The following is a 24,366-nucleotide window of genomic DNA, read 5'->3' on the forward strand; positions in this document are numbered from 1 at the left end:
ATTATGTGCCAGTAAGTATTGATTAGGTAATGGATTGCTTTGTATATGATCAGCCATGACTATTCTCAGAAGGGTTTATTCACTAAAGGGAGAGTTTGGTCCAGCCTCCATGAGTCTCTGCTGCAGAGAGCAGTAAGATTGCTCAATTGCACATTGAGTTATGCATTATACAGGGCCTGCTCAGCCCTTCTTGCTTTTAGAAATGTATCAGTGTTCTGAAGTGAGGTAGTTCTCCTTAAAGTTCTCCTGTCCACTCTCCCTTTAGTGAATTAACCCCAAAGTCCTATATCTCATTGATATGTTGCAACTTATTTATTGTATCGGATATGGTTATACATTTGGTTCCTCCATAATAGTTTATTTTTGTGCTCATTTTATGATAAGCAGCATTAGTTATTTTCTTCTTGTTGCAGCAGTGTTGACACATGATGATCCTACTTAAAGATTTATTTTAAAGTTTGGCTGTAAACCTTTAGTTACAGTCTATCATATTCGGAAAGACAAATACCGTAATGTTTTTAAATAAGAGTGCAATTGGAAGTTTACATTAAAACATAATTGGTCATCTGCTCACTTTTGCAACAGTTTGTTGACTAGAATAACTAATTTCACGTGTGAGGATTCACATGATTATGTGCGTGCTTTGCTTCACATTTTTATGGTAATTTTGTAAATAACCGATGATGATAGAATTAAGTAAAATACCAGGGAAAAAATCAATTTGTGTTAAAGGAGTTAAACCTTGACAACTTTGGACATAGTGATCTCTGACGTAAAAGTGGTTCATTTTAGCTTGGTTCGGAATCTTTACATCACAAAAAGGCTAGCCCACCGACTTGCACATACAATTATTATTACTACATAAAATGATTTTCATTCTGTCACAAGTCCTGCTGTGCTGTAGGAATTTAAAGCACGTCTGACACATTGGCATGATGTATTGTGCAGGCCTGTGACATCACTTCCAGTTGTACGCGGCAGCAGGAAAGGTTTGTGAAATGCTGTCAGAGTTAGCATTGAAGATCATTTTCCTTCCTGATGTTATCTCATCCACCCAGACCATTACAGCCCTTCCTCATGCCCACGTACACAAGGAAGGGGGCTGGGGATCTGTTTTAATACTCTGCTCGTTTTAAGAAAAAACGAAAAGGAAGAAATCTGAATCAAGGCCGGAAGCAATCGTTCAGAGTAGGGTTCCTGGCATGCAGGAAGTTGTGTCATCAGACCTTGTTAGGGTTGGAACAGGTTCACATTGTACTTGTTCAGGAACATTCATTCATAGAGTAAGACAAATAAGGATATGTGAATTAGTCCTCTTGTTCTGAACGCTTGAGATTACAGCAGTGACTGAGGCGATGGAGATATCATCATGCATACTTTGTAGTAAATGTTAAGTCGTAAGTCAGCGTCATTTCTCCTCGGGCAGTTTCTTTTTTTTTTTTTATGTATCTTTTTCAAAAATTCTTATATATTTTTATTGAGAACCATCTGGCACAGAGTGTGTTGGATTTTGAATTGTACTTTGATACCAACACTACACTCTTGTAAGCCCTATATATGTATTGTACCGAGCTTCAATAACCAACATCTTGGAAGAGTTTTTGGATTTCTCCATTTTCATTGAATGAAGCAAAAAACAAAAACGTGTGCAGTAGTAAATGTGTTGCGTAAAATACTTGTTGGATTAGTGGACCATAGGGATTCTATTTGATTATATTTGCTGATACCTTTTAAAGTAGTCTTCTCATGGTCAGTTGCTTTCAACTTCCTGTGTGCACTTGCTGATGAAGATACAAACTTACACTGATGTCCCTACTGGTCATTAGTCATTGCAAAAACATGTTGTTTTTGGTTTGACTAGCTATACTCTATATCTATATGTTAGGATTAACCACCTACACGGCCCTCTGTTCAGTCCCTGAATACAGGTACATGTTCATCTTACCCAGCAGCCAGCATAGAAATAATAAGGACCTTGGGGCAGGGCGTTACGTTTATATGTAATCTCAAATATCACCTGGATCCAGCACTGGCATGTTCGATATATCTAAAGGGTCCAACAAGACCCTACATGTGCAAAAACCATTCCCAGCCAGTGATTTTTTTTCCTACGCTTAAATAACGTTTAATAAAGTACTTAAAAAATGCTTTTAATTTGTCTTTAGTTGGGCTGTATGGAACATTTCGAACGGCATCTCAATTATACTGCTCATATCGCATTGTATGAGTTTGTGGACAATTATTTTTTCTTCTATCTCTCAAGGACACATAGTCCTCGGATGTTTCAGCCAAATGTTTGAGGGTTTTGTTTAATTATTATTTTTACTCCAATTAAATAGTTGCCGCGAAAATACCTTTTTTTGCAAAATAGAAGTTTATCTTGCAAGCAGTGATTAAAAAGATTGTTGCATGGTAATTGGAATGCTCACTACAGGAATATTGTCTGAATAGTTTCTTCACACTGAGAAATTTGGCCAGTCACTCCACTTGCTTACTGTTATAAACATAAAACGTGTTTGTATTTTATGAATCTTACTGTAATTATTGAATAACATTTACTGTATGAATATATATATAATATATACACACTGTTATGCTATCAATAACCACTAACTATTGAGCGTAAAGTCAGAGTCCACACTCCTTGTTTTCTGCAATTAACAATATTTATTAAGAGAGGCTAAACAAACTAACAATACATATACAAATTGCTATAAATTAGTATATGCCGTTACCAAACTATCTATTCATTGATTGAATGGAAATAACAAAGAAACAGCAGGATAAGCCTGTAAACACCTGATACAATTACCACTCCCTTGTGATCATCTCCACGCAGACTCAGAGAGAGAGAGAGAGAGTTGTCAGGACTTTATAAACACAGTAAGTTCTCCTTCTGCTGGAGACTCCCCTGGTAACCCATCTTCTCCAGTGACCCTTAGAGACCAAGGTGATAGAAAAGGGAAAGGACATTGCACTGGGGGAGGGAGTGGAAGGTGACCAAATGTCCTAACTGATTTGCCATGTGCTCTCCAGAGAAGAATCTCCATTAATGTTTGAGACTATTTTAAGGTCTTGTATAGAGAGGCTTTGCCCATTGGATCTCCGCATCATAACACCATTTCACTTCATTGGCATACAGTTGGTTGTCAATCATGCCTTCCTTTTTACACTTACTGATGGTCAATGAACACTACATTGTGGGATTAAAGTCACAAAGTGCATTAGGAGCTGAGAATAGTTAACAACATCATTAACCCCTCCCTTCACCATCAGGCGTTAATAGGCTGTGGTGCAACCATATGGAATGTTATTGCTGATTGAAGCGTTCCATAGGTTGTTATGGTCTACTTGGTATAATCCACCAATGATCTACAACTGTCACGGGCCGGGACGTCGGGGTCCCGGACCGCAACGCAGCCTCTCACCTGAGTACCTGAGTATCTTCCATACAGTAACATGACCACCTATCCATTCAGTACTGTCAGTGCAAATGCAGTCACACTGAATTAGCGTTTGGATGACTTCTCTTCTGTTCTGTGTCGCTCTAGCTCAACGTCACTCCACTCATACAGGTGGGACAGTGACATCATTGTTTGGACAGAGCCAAAAAGAATTCTGGGCTTTTGGCCAAGAAATAGAAGTGATGTCAGTCAAGGAAAATGTTTTGTTGAAGAATCTTATCTTTCTAGAATGGAATTAAAATATTTTTTTAATTCCGTCCCATTAAGTTTTTGATATGTTATCTGGTTTGGTCACTATAATAATTTTTCGATAGTTTATAACTGCAGTATTATCCTTTGTCAACATGATATAAAATTTTTGTTTAAAGTGCATTTTGTTATTCCTGGTATGTAAAATACTTTGGTATGTTGGATACTTATGACAATATGAACATGTCTAACAATAAGACATGCACACAAAAAACATTAGGAATACCACTTTGTTACACAAGTTGCCTCGTTTTCAATTTTATTTGCATGATCTATTAAAATCCATACCACATTTATTAATAAAATATACATTTTCTCCTTGCTGTGACAATACAGACTGAATAATGGATGTTTGCTGATCATGCGTAGTCTAGCTCCCCACATATTAGTATTAGAAAACTAACACCAATGCTGGAATTTAGTTTCTAGCAAGTTAACTGCCACGATGTAGAGATAACATTTTATAGCTCAAAAAGTGTCAAGTTTCTATTATATGATGAGATTTATTTTCAGCATTGAACTTTTTAGAGCTGCATTCATCAAATAATAGAAATTACTTTTCAAGTAAAAAGATGAAGCTTGTGATTGATTTTATGTTTTTGAAAATTTCTGGTTTTAAAAACACAGCATTTGATTTTAGGGGGAACGGGTTGAAGACTATAAAGTTCAAATTTACTGTATGGAGACTGTACCTCAAATTATTAGTTGTCACCAGAATTTTATTTCAGTCAACCTTTTTAGGTTTTTGACAGAAATACAATCCGCAATATTAGTTTGGATACACAGTAAGTACAGTAAACACTCCCCTTTGTGTATATATAGCCCAAATGGCTTGCATATGTCTGACGCATAGTCACCAGGCCGGCTTTGCTGAATCATAAAAGCCTTGTAGTGCTCCCTATCATTGTAGGTGTAGCTGGAGCAGCATCCATAGCTGTGGAAGGTGTACTTATTATTCCCAAGTGTAATAAACTATGTATAAAGTAGAGCACACCTGCATTTGTACACACCTCTACACATGCCAGCAGTAGTAGGTGTCCTCGCTTCAAAGGTGAGCGGGGTTCCCCAAGGAAGAGAGACCTCTGTCACCATCCATCGAGAGCAGCTGGAGAATCTCCTCCACTTTAGACACCCAATCTTGTCAGGTCAGGATTAAGGAGGCTTTGACTTGCAATGAGAGGGGATCAGGAGTTAAACGTGTTAATAGTGTAGCATGATAGATAGCATTCTGGCTCAAAGGGGGGTGGGTCATCGGTTAGTTGGACCACAGCATCTCTAACCCTTGTCCAGAAAGGTGCAAATCGACCCCTCAGCTCCACCAGATATGCAGCATGATACCTTGCTCAGCTCCACAATGCCAACGCAGATCAGAGGACTCTGGATTGATCTTGTGGAGCAGCACAAGTGTGTATGTTGTAAGCTGCAGTGCATAAAAGGCTACCTGGCTCCGTACATGGATATTTCTCTATTGTCCACCAAAATAATTATTAGTCCTCGCTTTTCTTGTTAGATGATCAAAACCCTCATACATGCTGTCCAGGGGAAGGGAGCAGAGCAGAGGTCCCAGCACCAGTGACTGGGGCTATTCAGGGTCACAGACGAACACTTGTGTCATCAGTCGTTGGGGTCTGCACAGGGTTACCGATGGATACTTGCCTGGGTTAGGCAGAAAACTTTTATATAGTTATTTAATTGGCTCTCTGAAAAGAGATGAGAGGAAGGATCTCATGCCAATAGCTGCTTTGTCGTAGAAGGTCCTATATATGTCTAGTCTTGGCTTTCTGCGCATTTAATAAAAGCGCCAATGTATGACAAGACTATAGGAAGACATTATACAGCAATGCATTACGTGTTAAATTGGTATGGCTCACCTTTGAACAGGGCTCTCCTTAGCTTTTGTTTCTGTAAGTCCAGATTGTTATGTGATGTAGTAATGGTTATGTCCTGTAAATCCATTGTATATAGCTGCAGAATATGGTGAAGCTATAAAACTCAATTATTTTATTTAATTTACTTAAGCTCCTGTATCTGATTGCCCTATATAAAACAGTAAATAATTTATTATGAAACGGAGGAGAGCAACATAAATATTTTGTACATGTGATCATAAAATGGCAGATTTTTCAATTTTTTGCAGCTGGATAATTTTTTTTTTTTTTTTTACATTTCCCATTTTTATTTCCATATATATTTTATAACTGACAGTATCCGAGGCTGAGCATTTTCCACAGGCCCTCCTCCCATAAATTGTGACCGATGCCCGACCTCAGATTCACTTTAAGAAATCACTTACATATAATTCATGTTGCTCTTGTTTCTATATAAAGCTCAGTACGGTTAATGGATGTATAATCATAGAGGCTTCAATAATATTATATATATATATATATATAATTATATACTGGATCAGCATTTTATTTAACTTCCAGTGCTATTGCCATTAATCTGACTAAAAAACACACTTTAGGTGTCTTCGTTAATTTCTTCTTTTACTTCCAGTGGTTGAAGAATGCATATTAAAATATCTCTCAACATATTTCTAACGAAGTATTTTATTTTCTTGAAATTTCATTTGAAATTTACCTTTAGAGATTTTCTTTTTTTGACAAATACCAATAATATTTTTAAAAGTTTGGTTAAATTTGATTTTAGTTGAGCACACAGAAAATCACTTTTGATTTTTAATTTTTAACATGAAAAGAAAAAATACCCATCATTCAACTCTAATTTGGGGAATGCTTCACAACACACCCTAGTTTTTGAAGAACATGGCCAAGGTCTTTTTTTTTTTTTTTTTTCTTTTTCTTTTTCTTTCCTGATTCAACCTTGCTGGTGAAATGTTTTAGAAAAACACTTCCTGCACTAATTGTGGCATGTGTATATAGTGCATGCATTCTGTATTATCGTGGTGGTATTCATTAGAATGTTGTCCCTATGGAAATTAATGGATCACATTCCTTAGCTGTTGGTGGAGTTTTGGTTTCTACCAAGGGGATGATATTGTCAGCAAAAATATTATGTATTTTATTCAGGAAGCTTATTCTATCTTTGACAGCTGGAGCTTATTACTTCAATTTGCAGAGGGTCTGTCACAAGCCAGGAATGCATTTTTCTTGGAAGTCAAAAAGGAAAGACCACCTTGGTTAGATTATTAATGGATAGAAGATTGTTTGGGTCAACCCATTCTCATTTTCACTCTGTAAAATATTTCTGAATGACTTTTGTGGTATAGTGGCTTTTTTCATGTAACATGTGTGTTGAATCTACTCAACGACGCACATTGCAAGATTATTGTACGGTGCTTTTCTTTGCTACTTTGTGCGGACAAACCACCCTTTTGCTCCTTTTCTAAAATGGTGCGTGTTTTTTTAACCTGTAAAGCTGGTCTGGTCAGTAGGAACATTTTATTGGGTGTTATGGTAAGACCACACTTTCATCTCTAGAATGGGGTTTATATCATATCAGGGATTGTCTAAGGAACAATTCTTCCGTAAAGTGGTGGAATTATCTGGGTCACGTCATTGGTTGCTGTAGTAGAGATATTTCAAGTTGGAGTTTCAACATGTATAGCTAGAAAGAAAGACAAAGGAGGAGAAACATTTACGTACTTCCAGGGCTTGTTTGGCTATTGGGCTCACTAGTGAGCAAGACCTCTTATCTGTCTGGTTTGGAAGACCAAACAAGATCAGCAGTCTGGACAGGAGGGGGCTGCTGGGAGTGCTGCCCTTGGTCAAGCCTTGTTTACTGTTCTAAATATGTACATTGTGTGGGTGCCCCCACATCAGGACTGGTTTCTGCATGGGGCCTGCACACTTGGATCTCTCTGAAAGATCCATGACTACTGGGAGCTGTGGAGGAGGTCACCATTTAAAAATAGGGTAAAAAAACTAGATGTGGATAAGTAAATTAGCCTTACAGCAGAAGTGTGGCGAAGGTTAATATAGTAACGACATAGGAAGGTTTGAGATTTTACTTTTATAGCGTAGGTTTGATACATATCAGCTTTTACCACACACACACACACACACACACACACACACGATTTCACTTCTCCAGCTATTCTCAAACAAACATGCCATGTACCACTTTTAGGTAGTGAAGCGTGCACACTGCGAGAAAACTCTTTTGCCTCCCTGGGAAAGCAGGAATCTGGGTGGGAAAAGCGTTTCCTCAGACAGTGTGCAAGCGGTAAGTGGCGGGCCCCCATTATGCGGCCGTCAGGTTGCATAGACCTCAAATCGACCCCAGTGTTGCTCATCCAGCCCGCGGACGAAATAAATCTGCAGGTGAGGTAAAGTGGTGCAGGAGGGTGAATAAATGAGTGAGTGAATTAATTAATGTATAAGGGTTTGGGGGCAGAGGTGGCACAGGAAGGCTGTTTAGGGGGGCAGAGGCTGGCATGTTTGAGGGAATCGATGGCACAGACATGTTGCTTGTGAAGTGGGGTGCCCCAGGGTAAGTTCCGCACGAGGGTCCTATGGGTCCATTTTAATTACGCCCCTTGTGGGGCATCTGGTTTTCATTCCCTCTTCGGCCCTGCATACGGTCATTAAAATGTCACCACTTGTTACACCCCGGCTTGGTACGCATATCTACATAGGTGTTAAAGTAATACATAATTATATATAGAGTGATAGAGGCTACCTTTGTATAACCTCACTACATTAACCTCCTGTATAAAACCCCACATATATAAAACACAGCATGAGATGATCACCCCAAATTATGCAAACTCATCCCTTGACTAACATAAGTAGACAGTTGTTTGGAAGAATTCTGTTTGATAACTGAAATAAAGACCACTGTAGTCATCTCCTGACAAAGTATGTAGGTGTATTATTTCATCATTTAGGCAGATCTAATGGTTATCGACTGTTATAAACAATCTTTCAATAATTATCTGGTACAAAGCCCAGGATACAATTGCACCATAATAGTTATATCCAGATGTGACTATATTGTACCATTAGCGTCTTTTTATTTATTTATTTTTTTTTTTAATTCCATCTTTTAAACATTAGTGTCATTCAAATGGTTAAGTTTCCAGCTTTATGCTTTCCAGAACAAGAAAAAAAAATAGTTACCGAATGTAATGGAGGGATAAATGGACATCCCATTAGCTCTGAGGTATCCATCTGAGGCTACTCTTGGAACTGGAAAGCAGTGTCAGCATTTTGTCCAGCACCTGGCTTTTGGCCAGTACATACTTAAAGCATCTCCATGGAATGTCTTGTCCTGTTACATTGTGGCAATGCTAACAACTTAGTTAAATGTTTTCTTTTGTCCCCCTAATTATAACAATGTAGCTATTTTGTATGCAGAATATTACCAATTAAAATGGTTTAATTAACACTTAGGTAATCCCTGCACTAGTTTTTTTAAAGAGTGAAATCTTGTATAAAGAACAGATGTTTCCACAAAGTGGTGTAATCGCCATAGCAACCAATGGACGGCTGCTGCTTGTTTCTTCCTTTACACCGCTTTGGACCAGCATTCCCACAAAAGAATCTCAGCATGTAGAAATAATTATTAGCCCACTTACAGGGCAGTGTATTGTATCTATAAGCCTATGGCATAAAGGTAAAAACAGAAGATATCAGAAGGACATTCATTTGGTTTATAGTAGGGCTGCAACTAACGATTATTTTCATAATCGATTAGTTGGCCGATTATTTTTTCGATTAATCGGATAAAAAAAATTAATGTACATTTTTCATTTATTTAAAATAATTTCATAAACAAATGATGTTAAATACAAACAGCAGAATAAAAAAAAACTTTGATAAAATGCATTTCTTGTCTTTATTTCCCAACCAGCCCTCCCAATTTATGCACATTTGAGCCCAGGCATGCCACGCTGCCTCCCACATATGCCACGCTGCCTCCCGCATATGCCACGCTGCCTCCCGCATATACCACTCCACTCTACCCCCACATATGCCACTGTGCCCTATACGCCTTATACCCCCTGATACACCACTCCATCCTCCCCAGACATGCCACGCTGCCCTCCCCACATATGCCTTATATACCGTATATGCCTTATACCCCCAGATATGTCACTCCGTCCTCCCCAGATATACCTTATACCCCCCAGATCTCTCATAGTCCCCTCATAGTCACAGACCCGTTCACAGCACACTGACACCATACTTTTATAAATAAGTACTGGGTTAATCTTCACTGCCCCCAGGATTTAGATTCCCCTTAGTCTGCCCCCCTTTACCTCTAACTGCGCCTTAAACTTAAACTATATTAACTTTATTAAATTAAATTAACCCTCAGTCCTCATCATTAAATTAACCCTAAACACCCCATTAACCATAACTACCCCTAAATTAATTCTACATACCCCATCAAACACAACTACCCTAAATTAACCCTAAACACCCCATTAACCACAGCATCCCCTAAATTAACCCTAAACACCCCATCAACCACAACAGCCCCTAAATTAACCCTAAACACCCCATTAACCACAACAGCCCCTAAATTAACCCTAAACACCCCATCAACCACAACAGCCCCTAAATTAACCCTAAACACCCCATTAACCACAACTGCCCCTAAATTAACCCTAAACACCCCATTAACCATAGCTGCCCCTAAATTAACCCTAGACACCCCATTAACCATAGCTGCCCCCAAACACCCCATTAACCATAACTGCCCCTAAATTAACCCCCACCTCCCCTAACTTTCAGCAGCCTGAATATTAATTTTATACTTAGTTAGATGACTGTCACAGCCATGTGGTTCTGGCCTTCTGGGAGAAGGAAGGGGCGGGGCCAGTTGTCACAGTGATTACAGGGAGGGACTGGTAAGTAGGAGCTGCTACTGTGAGTCAGACTAAACGGATTATGTAATGAGGGGTATTTTTCAGAGCGTTTTATCAACTAATTGATAATTAAATTTGTAGGCAACGATTTTCATTATCGATTATTATTGATTTTATCGATTAGTTGTTGCAGCCCTAGTTTATAGCATTTTTCTAGTGTCCCATACCAAACCTTGAGTTGTCCAAATCCATGATTTAGTTTAAAAATGCACCTGCGTAATTTAATCGTCCGCTAGAACCTAGACTCTTTTCTCTGTTCTGCGTCTTCTACATGGTAATGCCACACAAAGTACAACATTTCTTTGAGATTTTAGATACTTTTTAAAGAAACTCTGCCCCTTTAACGAGGCTGGCGCATTACGCAGAAATAAACTTTTCCCGAAACAATAGATCTCCTATTTTTTGGGGGGTTTTTTGTGTGCCATTAAATACCCCTAATTTAATTGATGAGGATTAAGAGGTTTATGAAAGGGGAAATGGATTATGTGTGTGTGTAATAGGGGCCAGCTGTTTTAGATTACCTTTATCGTTTAGTAGCCACGAGGGGATCACATATTGAGAAGTGTTTATTTATTCCCTCTAGGTGTAACAGAGTCAAGATTAGGTTATTGATATTTTAGCACTAGAAACCGCCGACCTGATCCAATATTATCAGCCCTCCATGTGGTACATCAAAGGGCGACTTTACCAAGTCAGGAGTGCTAAAAACAATGTCGATTTAGAAAAACATTCTTTGAAATGGGAGGTAATGTTTTTCTAGGTTAGCAGAGGCACTTTTATTGAATAGGATTTATTGTATAAGACTTTGATGCAAGCATTGTATTATGCAGCAACTGATAGGTCTTGGCCTTGTTCCTTCTATAACAGGGGTGTCCAAGTTTTTTCTGGATAAGTAAAAATAAAATAGTTCTATTTATTTTAGGGATGCACTAAAATGAAAATTCTGGACCAAAATCGAAAATTCAGGGTTCACTTAGCCGAAACTGAAAGTGACCCCCACACACACTTTTAATAAAAGTAAGTTACACACCAAAATTGTACAAAACAATTATATATTATGATTGTTAACAGCAATCTCAGGCATACCAGCATGTACTGGTTGGCTGGGCATTGTATTTTTTCCTGTCATCCAGTGGCAGTACAAGTGGGTAGTAATCTTACTCGGGACAAGTAGAACCTAAAAGTGAATAAACAGTTAAAATATCCGAAGCCCCTCCTCCTTACCCATAAAAACCGGCACCTCTCCAAAGATGGCAGTTTTTTTCTTGTCCCTTTCAGGGACGGACGGTAGAATCTTCAGTTCCGGACGATGCTGGTGAGGCGCACGGGTTGCTGCCTGGGGGTTCCTCTTCCTCCGATTGCTCCCCGGGTGGTGAGCAGAGAGAGGCTTTTCCTTCCGTAGCGGTTCGCGTTACGGAAGATGACTGTTATGCATCCTTTTGTATTTGTGATGCGGGAGCATGCGCATTACGGTGGAACGCACGCCCGGGTGTCGTTGCGTTCCACTGAAGATCCGATCGCGCTACTGAGCATGCGCGAATCGGATCTTCCGGAGGGCGGCTTTTTTGAATGCTATAAAAGGCGCTTTTTCCTGTCTGACTGCAGGAGCATTGCCAGTACAGGATTACCGTGTCACCAGCCCCCCCACACGGTTCAGAGGAGTTTAGGGTAAGATTTTATTTATCTTGGCTCTATACTTTCTCTGCCCTCATATAAAAAAAAAAAAAAAAAAAAAAAATGATTTATTTTTTATTTTTTTTAACCTCTGTTTTCTTTTATCAGATGTCTAGTCCGGTTCCTATAGAAATTCCGGAGAAAGATAAAAGGCCACCGGCTCCCAGAAAAGCTACTTCTAAATCCAAGCATGTGGCTTGTTCAGAGTGTGCTACTCCTCTCCCGGATGGTTGTCGTAAGAAAATGTGTAATTCATGCTCGGCGGAACAACTTGCTACTGAAAAGCAAAAAGATTTGCATTCCTTCCTGGGTTGGTTCCAGGAGAATTTGGCCCAGACCTTTGAAGCTTTTCAACTTTCTGCTGCTCATTCCCAGGAGAAAAGGAAGGAAAGTTCGCATAAACGCAAGAGGTCCAGATCATCATCTAGATCAGACCTTTCCTCCGGTGAAATCTCTCACTCATCTCTTTCTACTTCAAGTAATAGTGCAGAAGATGAGGTTTTTTTCCCTCCTCAGGAGCTTCGTAAGCTTTTTAAGGAGGTTTCGCGTCTGTTACTAGAGGAGGATTCAGAGAAGGTTAAAGGTTTTCCGGTTCTTCCGAAATTAACAGAATTTATGGAAAGAGAATGGAAGCACCCAGGTAAAAGAGCCTTTATTTCAAAACAGTTCAGACAACTGTTTAAACTTCAAGGGGAAGACACATGGGATGATCCCCCTAAAGTGGACTTCCAAATTGCACAACTTTCCAAAAAGACGACCATTCCAATTGGAGGGGTGTCAGGTCTTAAAGACCCCATGGATAGAAGGGCAGAAACTTCGTGCAGGCGCATATTTCAAGCTGCAGGTTCGCAGTGTAAGGCAACGGTGGCCAGCGCAGCGGTGGCTAGAGCCCAGAATATTTGGATTCACGCCTTGGGAGAATGTCTCTCCGATGACTCAGATTCTGAGATTTCCAGACTCCTTAACAGGTTAAAGCTCTCCAATAGTTTTTTGTTGGATTCATCTCATGAATCTCTTAAATTATCGGCCAGAACTATGGGATTGTCCTCAGTGGCACGAAGAGCCCTGTGGTTACGATCCTGGACAGCGGATTCGGCATCCAAGGCCTCTTTATGTGATTTACCTTTTGAGAGGGAAAAGCTGTTTGGAGCTCCGCTAGAAGACCTGATCAGACAGATGTCGGATACCAAACGAGCTCTCCCTCAAGATAGAAGGATTAAGTGGAATCGTAAATACCCTTATCGGAATGCCAGACCTTTCCAGTCTTCCCGCGCTCAGAATTTTCGTCGTCCCTACGGAGATAGGAAATTCCAAGAACGTCCTGGTAAGCAAGAAAAGAGGAAGTTCTGACAAAGTAGGAGGAAGATTGCTATGGTTCAGAGACGCCTGGGAGCAGACCACTCAAAATATTTGGATTCGGAAGATCATTGCGGAGGGATACAAAATCAAGTTTTTTCGACCTCCTTTGAGCCGCTTTCTCATCTCCTCATATCCTGCGGAAAGCAAAAATGTAGCCCTGTTTTCAGCATGCCTCATGCTGCTACAGAAAGGAGTCATAGAGAAGGTCCCAGTTCGTCACAGATTCCAGGGTGTCTACTCTCGTCTCTTTCTGGTTCCAAAGCCGGACGGTTCATTCCGTCCGGTTTTGGATCTAAAGAGGGTCAACAGTTGTGTACGCTATCAACATTTCCGTATGGAGAACCTCCAATCTGTCACTCATATTCTGCAAAGAGGAGATTTTATGGTTACACTGGATTTAAAAGACGCCTATCTTCATGTGCCTATGGCCGACGCGTCCAGAAAGTTCCTCAGGTTCTCGGTTCGAGTAAACAAGAGAATTTATCACTTTCAATTCACAGCCCTCCCATTCGGTCTTTCGTCAGCTCCAAGAGTTTTTACCAAGATCCTGTGCCCATTGACGGCAAGCCTAAGACTCCGGGGTGTCGCTATCATACCATACTTGGACGACTGGCTCATCAAGGCCAACTCTACAAAAAAACTTCTGGCAGACTTGGACACCACGGTTCATTTTCTAGAACAACATGGCTGGATCATCAACAAGGAGAAATCCAATCTCCTTCCCTCCACCAGGATCCAGTTCCTGGGGTTGATGGTGGACTCAGTTTCCCAGTGCATCTTCCTCCCGCAATCAAAGATCAGGAAGATAAGACAGGAAATTTCCTTTCTTCAAAGGAATCCTACCTGCTCTGTCAGAAGGGCTATGAGTGTCCTGGGTGTTCTTACAGCGTCCATCCCTGCGGTCCGTTGGGCAAAGTCTCAGCTGCGTCCCTTACAGTGGCAGATCCTTTCCAAATGGTCAAGAAGGGAAGAAGACTTAGACGCAATCTTCACAATATCACGCCAAGTCCTATCTCAGCTGATCTGGTGGAAGAAATCAACCCATCTTTCCGGGGGTCTCTCGTTCCAACCCCGACATTGGATAACTCTAACCACGGATGCCTCCAGAATCGGCTGGGGGGCGCATTTAGGTTGCCTCTTCAGGCAGGGAATTTGGTCTCCGGAAGATTATCATCAGTCTTCAAATTACAGGGAATTAAAGGCAGTCCTTCTGGCCCTCATGGCTTTCAGGCCCCATGTAGAGGGTCGTTTTGTAAGAATCCAGTCGGACAACGCTACGACAGTGGCTTACATAAACAAGCAAGGAGGAACGCGAACACGAAAGCTTCAGATTCTGTGCTCTGTTTTAATGAAGTGGTCCCAACAACATCTGCAGGACATCTCGGCAACCCACATCAGAGGCTGCTACAATCTTATTGCGGATGACCTCAGCCGAGCAAAGTGGTTTCAGGCAGAGTGGTCCCTGACCGCGCAGACCTTCTCCATCTTGGTGGCAAGATTCGGCCTCCCGGAGATAGACTTGATGGCTACCAGAAAAAAACAGGAAAGTGCCGGTTTTTGCGTCCCTCAACAGGCTGGATTCTCCTCAGGTTCTGGACGGCCTTTCAATTCAATGGAATTTACGTTTGGCCTATATATTTCCTCCGGTAGCCTTGATCCCGAGAATTCTCCAAAAGATTTGCTCAGACAGGGCCAGGGTCTTGGCCATCATACCTTACTGGCCAAGTCGAAGTTGGTTTGCCCTTCTCAGACAACTTACCTTGGCATCCTGGGAACTTCCGACGTCAGAGCCTTTGTTGGACAACAGGGAGCTTCGTCCAGACCTCCTTCGGATGTTTCGGTTGACGGCCTGGCTTTTGCAAGGATGATTCTGCGGAACCAAGGTGTTGACGGTGACCTTTCTGATCTTCTGTTGAATTCTGTGAGACGCTCTACATCCAGGATATATTTTCGTATTTGGAAAAAATTTCTTCTGTGGTGCTCTGCTCGAGGTTTGACTGTCTTCCCTCAGAATATCAGCTCTATTCTGCAGTTCTTGCAAGATGGTTTGGATTCAGGTCTCAGTGTTTCTACCTTAAAGGGTCAGGTCTCGGCACTTAATCATTTTTTTCTTTCAGACTTGGCCTCTCACCTTCTAGTAAGACGTTTCTTTAAAGCTGCGACCATTCGGCGTCCCCCGTCAAGGTCTCCTTTTCCTACCTGGGACCTTACTCTCGTCCTGCAGGCTCTTTGTTCAGCTCCTTTCGAACCATTGGAGGAAGTTTCATTGAAGATCCTTTCCCTCAAGACGATTTTTTTGGTGGCGATCACATCAGCCAAGCGAGTGGGGGAACTTCAAGCCCTCTCGTCTTCGGCGGATTTCACTGTTTTCCATCAGGACAAGGTCGTGTTGCATTTGAAACCCTCGTTTCTTCCAAAGGTCATCTCCAGGGCGAGTATCAATCAACCATTGGTTCTTCCCTCGTTTTTTCCGTCTCCTTCCTCCCCGGAAGAATGTAAATGGCACTCCTTGGATGTTAAAAGGGCTTTGGACATATATCTCAAGCGTACTTCATCCTTCCGCACCACCGACCACCTTTTTGTCAATTTTTTTGGTCATTCTGCTGGTAAGGCGTCTTCAAAGGCTACCATTTCTCGATGGCTTGTTGACACCATTCGTATGGCCTACCAGGCCAAGGGCGAGTTGCTTCAATGTCCCGTTAGGGCTCACTCCACTAGAGCCATGTCTGTTTCTTGGGCTGAAAAGGCTTCGGCTTCTCCTGAAGAGATCTGCAAGGCGGCTTCCTGGTCCTCGTTCAATACGTTTATACAACATTACCGGCTGGACGTCTTTTCCTCCTCTGCGGCGGATTTCGGGCGCAAGGTGCTTCGAGCTGTTGTTTCCTAGGCATTTTTCCCCCCCTTCTCCGGGATCTTGTTACATCCCACTTGTACTGCCACTGGATGACAGGAAAAACGGAAATTTTTTACTTACCGTAAATTCCTTTTTCCTTAGTCCAGTGGCAGTACAGATTTCCCTCCCTTCGTTGAGAATAAACTTTACTTTGCATCCATTTCTGTGTGTCTTGTTACTAACTGCCATCTTTGGAGAGGTGCCGGTTTTTATGGGTAAGGAGGAGGGGCTTCGGATATTTTAACTGTTTATTCACTTTTAGGTTCTACTTGTCCCGAGTAAGATTACTACCCACTTGTACTGCCACTGGACTAAGGAAAAAGGAATTTATGGTAAGTAAAAAATTTCCGTTTTTGTCCAATTTTAGTGTGTAACACACTTTTATTAAAAGTAACACACCACAATTGGACAAAAAAAATCAACAATATGACTTGGCATGATAGGAGTGTGATTGCAAACAGCAAACACACTCTTTTTATACCCAGGCAACCAGTGAATGCTGGAACCTAGGCATGATGGGACTGTGATTGCTGTTAGCTGTTAGCAAGCACACTCATATCATCCCAAGTAGCCAATACATGCTGGTACAGGGTGGCTGTATGTGTAGACCCCATACTGCTGGCAGCATCAATACACAAGGGAGCCAGCTAGCCAGCTTTCAGCATGTACTGGCTGACTTGGCATGATAGGAGTATGATTGCTAACAGCAATCACAGTCCCATCATGCCTAGGTTCCAGCACTTACACATCCATGCTATCACAAACACAACCAATTTCATTCATTCACAGATTCATTCCCTCAATCAGGCATACTCATTCACACAACCTAATCCACCCGGCCTCCCTCGTTCTCCCCACAGAGGAGGCAGGACTGGAGCAGAGAATTGACCCTCCCACAAGTAAGCAGCAGGGCTCTTGTGATCCTGGCTGGCGATCTCACGCGGGCCGCACCTCGAGGTTCCACGGGCCGCATTTGGCCGCATGTTAGACGCCCCTGTTCTATAAGCTTTGGGTCTGTTCTTGAATATAGTCATATGAAACTCATCTTTCATGTTAACAAAAACCCTGCAAGACTTTTGCTTATAAAATTGTGATAAATCGGCGTAGCTTAAAAACATTCCTTGAAAATCTCATCAGCAGTGTTTATGATATTTCAACAAAGGAGATTGTTATGCCTAAATCATTTTTTACAGACAAAATGTTAAATAAATGTTCAAGAAGCAAAGAAACGTAAGCAGATGTCCTTATAATATGTGGCAACGTTGAATTAAGTCTCTTTTTGAGTTTACTCGCCTAGGTGTTATTACCTAGTTATCAAAAAGAAGAGTTATTAAAGAGTTGTGTTTCAGCTCCTTGAACTGGCGTAACAGAGACCCACATTGCGGGCGAGGCCCCTGTCCAGTGGAGGCTCCAAACATTACCTCCTTCGACTTTTCCCAGGCAATACTGTAAGGATGTTCCTGTATGTATGTGTGTAGCTTAGTTTAAGGATAATAGTGTTTGTATGTTTAGTGTTTGTAAGGATGTTACTGTGTGTAGGTATGGTAGTATGTAAGCATCTTACTGTATGTGTAGTATGAGCTTGGGGGGGGGCAACCGTACATCTCACAGTGGGCTAATTTTGAGCTAATGCCACAGGCTTCTTGACTTTTCTATAAATTATGAAGGGCCAACCCCAATAAGCTACTGCTGCAAGATGATCTTGGCTGGCCCTTTAGAATTCATGGTCAAATCAGTGAAATTTTATTAGTCTCCTTAGCCGCTGAATTATGCATCATACAGGGCAAGCGTAGCCCTTGTTGTTGTAACTGTCTTACTTTACCAGCAAGTTTATTCAACAACTCTCCTGACAACTCCATTTAGTAAATAAACCATGCTGTTCTAAACTCTAGAGAGAAGTAGCTATAAGGTGTAGTAGCAGTCTCGTTTAACTTGTATTATCTATGAAGACAAGCGTATTGCTATTCTAAACTGGAAAGTAGCATCACGGATGCCCGTCGGCAAGGAGACCAACTGGGTCTCCTACTAGGACCTTATGGTTCATGCTTTGTGGCTGCTGGAGTGTAAATAAGAAGCCCCAAATATCTAGGGCAGGGGCGTCCAACATGCGGCCCGCGGGCCAAATGCGGCCCGCGAAACCTCGAGGTGCGGCCTGCGTGAGATCGGCAGCCAGGATCACAAGAGCCCTGCTGCTTACTTGTGGGAGGGTCTATTCTCTGCTCCAGTCCTGCCTCCTCTGTGGGGAGAACGAGGGAGGCAGCGCCCCCTGCTGGAGTCTGTGAGCGGCATCGAGAGCTGTAGAGCAGGTAAGGGGGTGGGGTGGGTTGTGTGAATGAGTATGTCTGATTGAGGGAATGAATCTGTGAATGAATAATTTGTGTGTGTAATAGCATGGATGTGTAAGTGCTGGAACCTAGGCATGATGGGACTATGATTGCTGTTAGCAATCACACTTCTATCATGCCAAGTCAGCCAGTACATGCTGAAACATGGCTAGCTGCCCCCCTTGTGTATTGATGCTGCCAGCAGTATGGGGTCTGCACTTACAGCCACCATGCACCAGCACGTATTGGCTGACTTGGGATGATAGGAGTGTGATTGCTAACAGCTAATAGCAATCTGCTAACCGCAATCACAGTCCCATCATGCCTAGGTTCCAGCATTCACTGGTTGCCTGGGTATAAAAAGAGTGTGTTTGCTGTTAGCAATCACACTCCTATCATGCCAAGTCATATTGTTGATTTTTTTTGTCCAATTGTGGTGTGTTACTTTTAATAAAAGTGTGGTTACACACTAAACTTGGACAAAAAATCCAATGCCCAGCCAACCAGTACATGCTGGAATCTGGGTATTGCTGTTAACAATCATAATATATAATTTTTTTTGTACAATTTTGGTGTGTAACTTACTTTTGTGTGTGGGGGTCACTTTCATTTTCGGCTAAGTGAACCCTGAATTTTCGGTTTTGGTCCAGAATTTTCATTTTAGTGCATCCTTAAAATAAATAGAACTATTTTATTTTTACTTATCCAGAATCCTGAATTTGTAGGCCCAGAAATCAGTGAGAGGAAAAGTAAAGGTTTTGTGTCATTTACTTTATTTTAATCTGCATATCTTATTAAAGGCCATATTTTCTCTCAGTGAAAAATGAGTGCGGCCCTCGCACGTATACAATTCTGATGAAGTGGCCCACTGCAGAAAAAACTTGGACACCCCTGATCTAGGGGAATAGAATCCAGGGCTGGCCTGTGGGGGCAGATTTGCTGCAACTTATTGAAATAACCGGTGTAAAACTAATTGAAACTCTGTGTCGGACGTCAAATGTTGCTTAAGTATATGACTTGTTTCTATGTGTAGTGTATGTTTTATCAAGTCCGTTATTTTGTGCAGCACTTTTTTTTTTTTTTTTATTTATATCCTTATGCATGGTAACGTATAATTGTAAGAAGGAGAAAAGGTGTATTTAGAGCACCACTAGTTTGTAAAAGCTGTAAATGTGGTATTTTATACCAGCAACCTGTAATCGCTAAGCGTGTTATGAGCTTTATTGTTGGATTGTTAAGAATAAAAGTTTCCAGAAACATATAGTTAAAACCACTGTATTGTGTGAAAAAAAGAAAAAAAAAGATTTACAAGTCCCGATCTCCAAATCGAGGAAATGTTAGATATTAGTAAGCAGTTGTAAGACCTATAAATGCTACTGACCTTTATATAGCGCCAACAATTTACGCAGCACTTAATTCAAGGGGTATGACAAGACGAGAATTGACAGACTAAGACAAACCGATACATTAAGAGAGAGCCCTGCTCGCAAGCTTACAATCTTGAGGATACCTCTGAACAACCCAAAGCTTGGCAAGTAAAGAGATTCCAATGTTTTACTAGGTGTTATTACAGAACTTTTTTCTGGAGCCATGAAGATTGGCTTTTACAGTTGGTGACAGTTGACTGCCTTACAGTGGTCGTTAGGAGATGCCCTTCACTGGGTCACACTCAAGTGGTGACTGTTCCATTATGCACATATATGTGCTGCCAACAGAAATTCACGTCATTAAGCACACATCATATATTAAATTTATGTTTGCTAATAACATGCAGTGAACCCTAGGATAAATGTTTGCCAAATGCAGTACCTGTAAAAAGGGGGAATCTCAAAATTCTTAGGCTACTTGGAGAGTCTGTACAAGCTCACTCAGTGTCTGTGGGACTGTTGGTCTAATTTGAAGACTTCAGGTGACTACCAAAAAATTTACATATACATGATGACTTAATCATTTATGTGCTCCTTTTAGGCACTTGTACTTAATTTTGGTTATTCTAGGGACAGCGACAGGTAGGTCAACATTGCAACATCCCTGTGGACCAAAAGTTACCATCCTTCCCCTTTAAGCATATAGATGACTAGAATGCATGTGATGATATTGCACAGGATCACAGGCTAAAATGTTTGAAGAAAGCTTTAATAGCGTATAATGCTGGTTATAAGGAGAAGTGTATTGAGGCTTACATTAAAAAAAAAAAAATCTTCACAAACCCTACCATTCTGAGCCTTCTTTACTTAAATCCTCCTGGCCTCAGGTATTTTGGAATAAAAAGAAACCTCTAATATGGTATCAATCACAATCCAACATAGCTGAGAATCATCACATTTTCCAACTTAAAATTGTATTTCTACCGCATAGGTGATTTATGAGCTCAGTGTCTATAGTGTAATGAATTATTAATGCTTCCAGATGAAGACTACTGCTAATGGGATCCTCTCATTAGTATTCTGTTCTGTGATTTCCTTCATATGCAGGGTTGGCTGGTGGCCAGAACGCAGTATTGTAAGCCGTGGACAGTAGTATGCATCTGCACATCTCTTGTTTGGTTTGGGCTGACGCAGTTTTTAAATCTTTATTTTGATCTTCTGTCCTTAGTTTTTATCATGGCTCTGTTCATGTGTCATACTTTAAAATGCCAAGTGGAAGCTTGTCTGAGATTGAAACATGTCAATATAATACACTTTGCAAACATGGTTTTCCATTTCTTTTCCAGATTTTGCTGGATTTTACATAATTGTGAACTGAGCTTCAGTGTGTTAGGCGTGTCTCTGTTCTTGTCATCTGAAGAAAGGTCCTAAGGTGCCCAAAAGGCCAACATATAAAAAAAAGAATTAAATAATATCTTCCCCTTGGCTGAATGGACAATGGATAAATACTATGATAATTTTCCTCAATGTTAAGGTTTGAATACCTTCCAAAGCAAGGTAGTAGCCTGCTTTGGCCTGGGTTTGTGATACAGGCCAAATAAGTTTGCATTAGGCATGGATGGTTTATGAAGACTTGAGCTCTGTTTGACCCCCAAGTGTACGCATAGCTGGTTCTGACTGTTTAGAGGAGCAGGACACCAGGGCGGCTATATATCATTCATTTTCTTTAATTATTCCCAATTAGCAGACCAGTAGAGTTCTTTGTTTTGGCTTTAAATTGATTTCAGATGAGATCTGGTCATAGCATGTGCATAGGCATGATTATGTTTACAGGATGTGTTCAGAAATCTTTGGCATTCATGAGTCAGTTGATTTCAATTTGTTTATTTCTATCGTTTTGTCGTAGTTTTTAACAAATACCAATATAAAAATGTTGTGTATTCAATACATCTGTCATACAGTATGTGCTCAGTATTTAATACTAATACTGTGCATGCTGTGCATCCATGCAGCACTCAATGTAGTAAATTAACTTAAACTAATCAGTTGGAATGTTTGTTTAGGGTTTTGTACTCACGCTTGAACATTATGTCCTTTCAACAAAAGTTATGTTTTAATGTATCCGTTGGTTCAGTTGTTCTCTCCCTCCTTGAGATTATATAATCCATATTTGGCATTTTTTCTCTTATACCTCAAATATAAATTAATACCTAGGGTCTTCTTAGGGTATGCTACCCTCTTCGCAATAAGCCACAGGAGGCCACAGACAGCTTTTAGTGGTAGGGAAACGGGCATGGTGTAGCAAAAAGTGTGAGGAGAGTAGGTAGAACATGGGCATGGCCAAACACGATTTGCTGGATTAAAAAAAAAAAAATTACCTTGGCGAGCAGAGCCTTACCTGGACACTCCTGGTCAAAGCTGGAGTGTTCCCAGAAATTGATATATTCTACAGTTATGGTTAACACTAGGAATTAGTTCTCAAAAGTCTTAAAGTTCCACAGGGCTCTATTTAACATATATGGCGATCGTGAATATCATATTTATTAGGATACTTTGTTTTTCATCTGCATGCTCCAAATCCCTGCAAGGCAGTTAACAGGGAGGTTGGATGGATATAATATAATGAATGCATCTGGAGTGTAATAAAACACACTATTTCTCAAATGAAATCCATTGTAGAAGCTACAATTTATTCTCTGCACCAACAAACTAGAATGTGCATGTTATGCCATTGTAATTGGTTGCCTTTGTAAATGGCTACATTCTGGTCCCTTAAATCTTCAGGATTAGAACTGAATTAAAAAAACATTTGAAGACCAGGAAGAGGTTGGAGTTAAATTCTAGAACAAGGCTTTGGATTTTCCATGGGTCAATTTGACTCTCCCTCCCATTCTTTACTTTTAACTACTTCTATTATGAATAAGAAAGTGATCTTTGCATTTGTTCATTTTCTTTTTAAAGTGAATGGAAATAACCATTTGTGAAACATAGGTTGAAGACCATTATGTACAACATTGATTTATTAATACAGTGAACATATTTTAGTGCTCAGTTTTTGTTCATGTATGTGTTAATGATGTAGGGAGACTATATACAGACATGATATGTAGAGATAATCATACATACTAGGGATCTTGACCACCATATGATAGTTGTTACAGCTGCAGAGCCAGGGCTAAAAATGAGCTAAAATGGACAGGATGAAGGTTGAACTTGATCAAGCACTGTCATCAAGCATGACAAAGATACTGTGCACAAAAGTGTGTATGGATACAAAATATAATGCATACCTTGCAAAATCGTTGTCAAAGTATTTGTCTGGCCTGCATGAAGCTGAGACCTTGGCCCGTCAGACACCTTTTTGATAAACTTGAATGCTAATTGCGAGTCAGGCCTAATCCGCATATATCAATGGCGGACCTCACTGTTGCTGTTATGATTCAATGAGCACAAGTCCCAGCAGCAATATTTTAACGTCTTGTGGAAAACTTTCACTGAAGAATTGAGGCTGTAGCAGGAAGACTTTTTTTTTTTTTTTTTCTACTGACTACTTATTGTTTCTCGGATTCACATGACCACCCCACAAGTTTGCCAGTCCTTGAACCAGTTGTGATCCTTTCCTTAATCACTGCTGGTTTTATGGTAAACCCTGAAAGCTGTTTACCCCAAACCCATGAAAAGCATACTGCACATAGGGTCATTTGATTGCATTTGTCCTGTAAAACATACATGTATGTCTTTGGTTTCCTGTTAACCCAGGTTTACGCTTTTCTTTACGCTCTGCTTTTTGAATTCCTCAAAAAGTACAGAACAGTGTAATTTAGTACTAGTTCATTCTGCTATCTTTTTCTGGTAGTGTTTAAATATAAGTATGTGTGTTATTATCTGTATTTGAGATGCGTTACACAATATCTGTGCAGTGTTACATGGGATTATAGCCCTATCTCTTAAACATTCCAAAAGCCTTTCAGGAAACGTTCATACACATATGTTTTGTCGAAACTATACTCGTGCACAGACGGCTTATCAGTTACTATCCAACACACTCATTGTGTATCTTGTTTTACAGATACACGGTGATACTTAAGAAGTGGGCTCAGTTTACATTACCCTTAGCGGTGGCCACAGGTTAAATATTTCTAGAGATGTCAGTATTTTTCATATTTTCTTAAGATCTCCGCGCAGCAATATTTGGCAG

At 40.6% G+C, this 24,366-nt stretch overlaps 1 protein-coding gene across 1 annotated transcript in view; it reads left to right on the forward strand.

The window, feature by feature from the left end:
- The window catches only part of LOC149289892 (monofunctional C1-tetrahydrofolate synthase, mitochondrial-like), an 85,855-nt gene that overhangs the window by 55,978 nt on the left and 5,511 nt on the right, over positions 1-24,366 (forward strand). The window lies entirely within an intron of this gene.

The sequence above is a fragment of the Sceloporus occidentalis genome, unplaced genomic scaffold, assembly GCF_023333645.1.
Source record: "Sceloporus occidentalis isolate IW3139 unplaced genomic scaffold, rSceOcc1.0.p SCAF_42, whole genome shotgun sequence".
Lineage (NCBI taxonomy): Eukaryota > Metazoa > Chordata > Lepidosauria > Squamata > Phrynosomatidae > Sceloporus > Sceloporus occidentalis.